General features: G+C 42.4%; 2 protein-coding genes and 1 long non-coding RNA gene across 3 annotated transcripts in view; 1 reads left to right on the top strand and 2 right to left on the bottom strand.

Moving 5' to 3' along the window:
• Positions 1–5485, bottom strand: part of LOC102672661 (headcase protein) — a 146868-nt gene that overhangs the window by 84632 nt on the left and 56751 nt on the right. The window lies entirely within an intron of this gene.
• The window catches only part of LOC102673112 (venom serine protease inhibitor), a 10458-nt gene that overhangs the window by 966 nt on the left and 4007 nt on the right, over positions 1–5485 (top strand). The window lies entirely within an intron of this gene.
• LOC116185808 overlaps positions 4473–5485 on the bottom strand; it is a 20550-nt gene continuing 19537 nt past the window's right edge. Inside the window, exon 3 of the long non-coding RNA XR_004150716.1 lies at positions 4473–5047. This is a non-coding gene — a long non-coding RNA (uncharacterized LOC116185808). The remainder of the gene's footprint in view (positions 5048–5485) is intronic.

Below are 5485 nucleotides of genomic sequence, written 5' to 3'. Positions count from 1 at the left end.
AAAAAAAAAAAAAAAAAAAAAAAAACATTACGTTAAATCAATTATGTGACAAGATTCTGAAGTAATTTAATTTATCGCAGGAATGCACGTGGTCGTTGACCGGAGGTTGCCGATGCGAGCAAGGCTATCTCAGAAATAATAATGGCGTTTGCGTGCCATCCTCGCAATGTTAAAAGCAATGTCCACGAACGTATCCTTAAAAACTTCGATAACGGTAAATCATATTGTAAAACGATTTAAAAAAAAAAGAAAAAAAAAAAAAAATCTTCCAAAAATAATCTCCTATCCCATTTGTTGAATAGCAATATATTATAAAAAAAAAAAAAATGTCTTTTCTCGTATTTATTCACCTAGATAGAAATCGCGACAAAAAGAAAAAAAAGAAAAAAGAAAAGAAAAGAAAAAATCTCACTCATCGATATAATATTATTTTCGTATAAAAATATAATTAAAAAAAAATTTTGTTTCTCACCTACAAATATACGATCACGCCACGAAGGTTAGGAAGAAAAATCACTTATCGTGCAAGCTCATACTTATGGATCTCGATTGGAATTTCGTCACACTCCGTTTCTCTCCCCACGATGAACAACACCACCCAACCGAGACGTTTCGTCGATTCGATTTGACCGTACGGGACGAGTCGCCGCGGCTAAATATGCTCCAACGAGTCAAAAGCTTACGTAAAACCTATAAACTTTTCCTCGTATCGCCTGCCCACCAATCTACTACCGCTTGACTATTCGCTTGATTAATAACGACACGTGAGCCGAAGCAGGGACGAGCACGGACAAAGCGTGGGCCCACCTTCCACGTCCAATATCGCTAGCGCGCGATCAAGAATAATTTAACAACTGTTCCCCTCGCATGAGCGCGGGTCCCCTCCCCCGCCTCCAGCGTGTAACAGGTGCCTATGCTGCTATATACACACCACTATCGCGATAATTCGCGTGACTTCGTTTATAATTCCCAACCGATGACGTGTTCCCGAGCGACTCTCGTTTCCGCGAAACGAGGCCCGTGTAATTCCGAGGAAAAATATTCGCGATTTCGCTTATCGGCAAGGTCGTCGGGGGAAAAAATAGCGTCGAGTTTCGTTGGAGGGAGGGGTGTGGTCGACGATCAAAGAAACAATTTGTTGGGCGAAAAGGAACAGAGATTTCCAAGGGTCAACGCGAGGGAGAGGAGAGGGTGTGCGTGCGTGTCTACCAGGAAGAAATCCCCGTTTTCTTCGAGATAAAAGCACGGGGAGGGAATATAGATGGAAAGCTTGAAAGCTCCTTCCTATCGTATTTATGAGCTAGCTCTGAAACATATATGTATACCTTTCGAATATAATTCAAAGCTTAGAAGTTTTGTATAGTAAAATCGAGTCGAGATAAATAAAGAAGTTGAAATTCATTTTAACCTCGCTCGATGACTTTTTCGATAAAGAAATAAAGATCTAAGAGGATTCTATTCGATACTGCGCTCTTATTAATTGGAGATAATCTAGCGTTAAATCACTCGAGTTGATCGAGACTCGCAAAGGGTTAAAAATTGTGATCCACGTGACCTATTCGCGAAAATACGTGTGATTCGCACGAGCGTGGAAATTGGTTGAAAGCTCACGTCGAGAGCGCTCCTCGAACGAGAGAAGAAATCCGTCCCCTTTGAACACCCCTCGATTCTTCCCGCGGGAAGAGGGAGAAAAATACTTTTCTTCGATTCCTTCCTCCCTTCTCCTCTCCTCCTTTCGCTTCATTCGTTCCCCGGTGGGAGAATCGACACCCGAAAATCGCGAGGCATTGGCACGCAATCAAGCGACGACACGGCTCGAGCCGAAGAGAAGGGTGGAGAGAAAACTCCACCCCTTCCCCTCCAATCGAATTAATCGCGGCGTGTTAGCAGCTGTCGATCGAGGCGCGTCGTCGTTGCGACGACTTCCGAGAAATCTGGAAATGCGAAACACGACGACCACGAACAGGATTTTTCCTTTTGTTCGTTTCGACGAAATAGAGTACTGGTGGCCTTTCTTCTGCTTCCGGTGGCCTCGATCAATAGGGGAAAGATTGCACGAAATAACGATTAACGAGGGCGCCTCCACAGGGCGGTGGAGGAAAAAAGGGTGCATCTGTATGCGCGCTCGTCGACAGGGTTTTCGGTGGTTGAATAGAATCGATTGAAAATCAAATTCTTCCATTGTCGGGTAGGACAACCGGTTGCAGTTGCACCGGAACGTATTACAATAGCTTGGAATAGTTCGAAGAATGAATGTACGTTGGAATCGTTTGAATTTTTGCGGCCAGATCATAAAGTTCTCATTCTACTACGAATGAAGTTGTACTACTGGGAAGATTGTTCTCAACTTCTCGAGAGTGAAACATGTTTTCGAAAAAAACATTCGTTTATCTTACATCAACTCTTTCCATCTTGATGCGGAAGATTGATGTCTCGATGGATATTTTTTTGTGAGACAATTTTTATTATAATAAATGTGGAATAACGTACAAATTTAAATAATACGAAATTAGCCAAGTATGCCAACTTCTACGCCTCTCGAAAAGCGTCTCGTTGTTAGTCACCGTCGATTACGTAACCTCATCGCGTACGTGCAACTGAACATGTAGATATCTCCACAAAGGAAAAAAATAAGCAAGATTAACGATATGTTTTTTTTTTTGTTTTATTTTTTCTTTTTTTTTTCTTTTTTTTTTCGGAGAAAAACATTTTCAAAGTCAACGGAAGACAACGACTCATCGGAATGTGGCGTTGTTCGATCGATCAATTTTCCCGCGAATTTTTCTTTGAGAAAAATCATTGAATGGTTTGTTTTTTTTCGTGTCGATCGACTATCGCACGATGTTCACGCGAAAAAATCCGTTATACAGAGCTCGTTCGAATCAATTAAACAAAAAGAGATTCTAGAGATTAAAATTCTATTGCACAAAGATATCATCGAGGTTTATCTTTCGAATTATTCTTGCTAGTCCAAAGTCCGCTCTTCTCACTTCATTTTACGCAAAAATTAATATAGCGTGTTAGTAGATTTTGCCAGATGGAAAAGACGGAAAAAAATATCCCCTCCTCTCTACCATTAAAAATGACTCCACAAGAGCAGAATACATTATTATTCCCACCAACGACTAACAAACGTTCGTATAATTGGCGTAACGTTGCTCGGATTACTAGTTTAAATAATATATAACTCGGCTAGAATTATTCAGTTACAAGTACGTACATACGAGGTAAATATTTAAAATGGAGATCAGATGATCATAGAGTTTGGGTACTTCGATTCAGAGAATTCAATCGATGAAATACAAATGATCCAAATATATACGATCCAAATATATACGATCCATGTATGGATGATTCATCTTGAATGACTCTGGCTGAGATAGGGCCACGAGGAGTTCAGATATAACCGAAATTATCCAAGTTCGAATAACAAAGATAACTATAATTCTAGGGAGGGAGGGATTCGAGTATGACAAGATTTCTATAGTTCCAACAAATAAAATTCTTCTGCACGAAATAACTCTCTATCGAAATTTCCGCCCGCCAACTTTCGCATTATCTCGATCTCTAAAAATCTTATTGCTTAAATTTTTATTTGCGCGAACACCCGATAGACACGCACCACTTCGCGCGTATTGCGTTCTCCCCTCTCTCTCTCTCTTTCTCTCTCTCTCCTTCTCGTTCCCTTGGCTGGCAGCAAACAACTTACATAATACCGTATATTTATCCACCGGCACGAGTTTACTGCACTACCGACACCGTTCTCAACTCTGTCTTTCTCGTCTCGTAGTTCCGCCACACGCAGCGAGGGGAAAAGCGCGAGCGTGGCCGAGCATACGTGTTCATTACGTAGCCCTGGAGCAGTCGGTCGACCGGGGAAAACACGTGACGCGTCGACGTCTCATTAAGAAACGACGCCGGCGTTCGTTCGTTCGTTCGTTCGTTCGTTCGTTCTTTTCGACCCGGCCACGCAGAGCCCCGTCACGAAGGGAGAGATTATTTATCGACGCGTGTTCGTCCACGAGAAACACGTCTAATTATCTTGGATAACGTGATTTGTGGTACTCGAGTATCTTTGTTCACGAGAGAACGAGATATTTCGCGTCACGATATTGCTTCGAATCGAATGAAAAAATTCGTTTTACGGCTCGAACGCAGATGAGTATCGCGTATCACGATGATTTACAAACTTTTCTTCCCAACGATTTCCGCTTCGATTATAATCGTATTGTCCCTGTCTCTCTCTCTCTCTCGTGCCAGAGATGTATTTATTTATCTCGAGATTCAATTTCATTGTACGTAAAATATCGTTTTACGATTATCGATATCTTAACAATATTACATCCACGACGCATTCGTCGATAATCTTTCTCGAATCGTTTCGCATGTAAATCGACGTTCCATCTAACGGGCAACCTGCATTTTTAAAAAAACAACCTCCTTGATCGAGACGTACACACACGTTAAACGTCTCCTCGTCCACGATATTCGCAGAGCCTCCGTCGCTCTATTATTCAAACCACGCGTACGACTCTCTACGGCTCGTTTGGAACGTAGTGAAATTCCAACCGGCGAGTATATCCAGTGGATCTCAAAAAGCTCTATTCCATCTAGCTCCATCTTTATCGAGTGGATCGAGCGCATACGCATTCCTATCGCATATCGCTGACAACAAGATAAATCCCCCCCCTCGAGTCTAGGGGGAGGGGAGGAGGCGTGTTATCGCCTCCTCACGAAGTTGCAAGCGCTCGTGCGAAGACACGCGCGCAAGATAAGAGCGCCAAGCGGGCGCTGAGAATAGACGAGAGACGGTAAACAAGCGTCGATGCCAGACGATAGCGCGCGCAACCTAGCCCAAGAAAAACCCGATTGTCGGGCTATAACGTTTCCGATACGACGCAGAAGCGCGAGTGTTTACACGTCGCGGCGCGGACGTTTCCATTCGTGGCGTGGTAGAGAGGAGGGAATCGTAGATACACGGGCCGCGACGAGGTCGTTCGAGCATGGAGGGAGGGGGAAAAACTACGTTTGTTTTCGCTACCGAACGCTGCTACTGTTGTGGGTTCTAATTGGAGGTTTGGAAAAGATAAGAGAAGCTTAAAACTACACGTTTGAAACGCGTGCAGATTCACAGAACGTTTGAACGGGTTCAATGAAATATTATGAAACGATTGTGTGATTTTTGATGAATTTAATAATATTTGATAAGAAGAGATCGAGTTATATATCTGGTTTAGTCGAGTATAGAGGAATTCGTGTGGAGGAAAATTTATGGAATTTGCGTGTCGATTAAAAGACGTGAAATATTCGAGGGAGATTATTTTATGCATTGTGATTTTTATGAATTAGAAATTAGGCGGAGGAAGTTGTAAGGTTAGTTTTAGTTGCGATAGTCTATCGACTGCACGGCAGTTTTATTAGCGGAGAATCGAAACGTTACGTAAGAATCTACGAAACGCATTTGATATGCAAAAATATCCAAGAA

The sequence above is a fragment of the Apis dorsata genome, unplaced genomic scaffold, assembly GCF_000469605.1.
Source record: "Apis dorsata unplaced genomic scaffold, Apis dorsata 1.3 scaffold_292, whole genome shotgun sequence".
Lineage (NCBI taxonomy): Eukaryota > Metazoa > Arthropoda > Insecta > Hymenoptera > Apidae > Apis > Apis dorsata.
The sequence above is the reverse complement of the archived record's forward strand: the minus strand, read 5'-3'. Positions and strand labels throughout refer to the sequence as shown.